This window comes from Budorcas taxicolor, chromosome 11 (assembly GCF_023091745.1).
Source record: "Budorcas taxicolor isolate Tak-1 chromosome 11, Takin1.1, whole genome shotgun sequence".
Taxonomy (NCBI): domain Eukaryota; kingdom Metazoa; phylum Chordata; class Mammalia; order Artiodactyla; family Bovidae; genus Budorcas; species Budorcas taxicolor.
In genome coordinates this window covers 67,648,707-67,649,680 of record NC_068920.1, presented here as the reverse complement: position 1 = coordinate 67,649,680, position 974 = coordinate 67,648,707, and the positions used below count along the sequence as shown (strand labels likewise).

At 36.8% G+C, this 974-nt stretch overlaps 1 non-coding gene across 1 annotated transcript; it reads left to right on the top strand.

The window, feature by feature from the left end:
* Positions 1–586: 586 nt before the first annotated feature.
* Positions 587–690, top strand: LOC128057012 (U6 spliceosomal RNA). Its single transcript, XR_008200210.1, has one exon. It is a non-coding gene; the product is annotated as a U6 spliceosomal RNA (small nuclear RNA).
* Positions 691–974: the final 284 nt, after the last annotated feature.

Sequence of the window (974 nt, the reverse complement as noted above, 5' to 3'; positions counted from 1 at the left end):
GCAGCAGCTTTTGGTATTAACTACCTGTGTCAGTACAAAATTTCCCTGAAATTTTGAAATAACATTTCTGAAAATGTTTCACATGTATTTTTGACAGCATCTTAACATGTTTAAGTAGTATTTTTTATATATATATTTTAGTTGTACCACAAGATTCAACATATTTTAAAATATTATATATGTTTGTAATATTAATATATAAAATACCTTAGAAATATATTTATAAACCTAATAACCTTACAGAGTAAGTAGATCCAGGTCTCATATTCCCAGGATGGACTTGAGAAATCGCTGGGCTCTCTGCAGACTTAGTGGATCCAGTGGCATGTGTGACTGTCTATAGGTGGGACCACAGGGAAAATCCATTTAGGTTATACTACACAAAAGATACTTCCCTGAGGGAATAAGAAGAATCAGAAATACAGTCCATTCTCTGTTTACCAAGCTTTATGTTTTGGTTAGGCTGGATTAGGTTGGAGCAAGGGACACTTTATTCTACACAGAGAACTAAAGGCTCACAAAGCCACCAGCCCCAAATCTGAGTCCTTCCAAGGATATAACTGTTAAATTGAAAGGGAATTATTCAGTGCTCGCTTCAGCAGCACATATATTAAAACTGGAATGATAGAGAGATTAGCATGGCCCCTGAGCAAGGATGATACGCAAATTCGTGAAGCATTCCATATTTTTGACATTTCTCCAAAGAAGACATACAGATGGCTAACAAACACATGAAAAGATGCTCAACATCACTCATTATCAGAGAAATGCAAATCAAAACCACAATGAGGTACCATCTCACACCAGTCAGAATGGCTGCTATCAAAAAGTCTACAAAGAGTAAATTCTGGAGAGGGTGTGAGAAAAAGGAACACTCTTATACTGCTAGTGGGAACGCAAACTAGTACAGCCACTATGGAGAACAGTGTGGAGATTCCTTAAAAAACTGCAAATAGAACTGCCTTATGACCCAG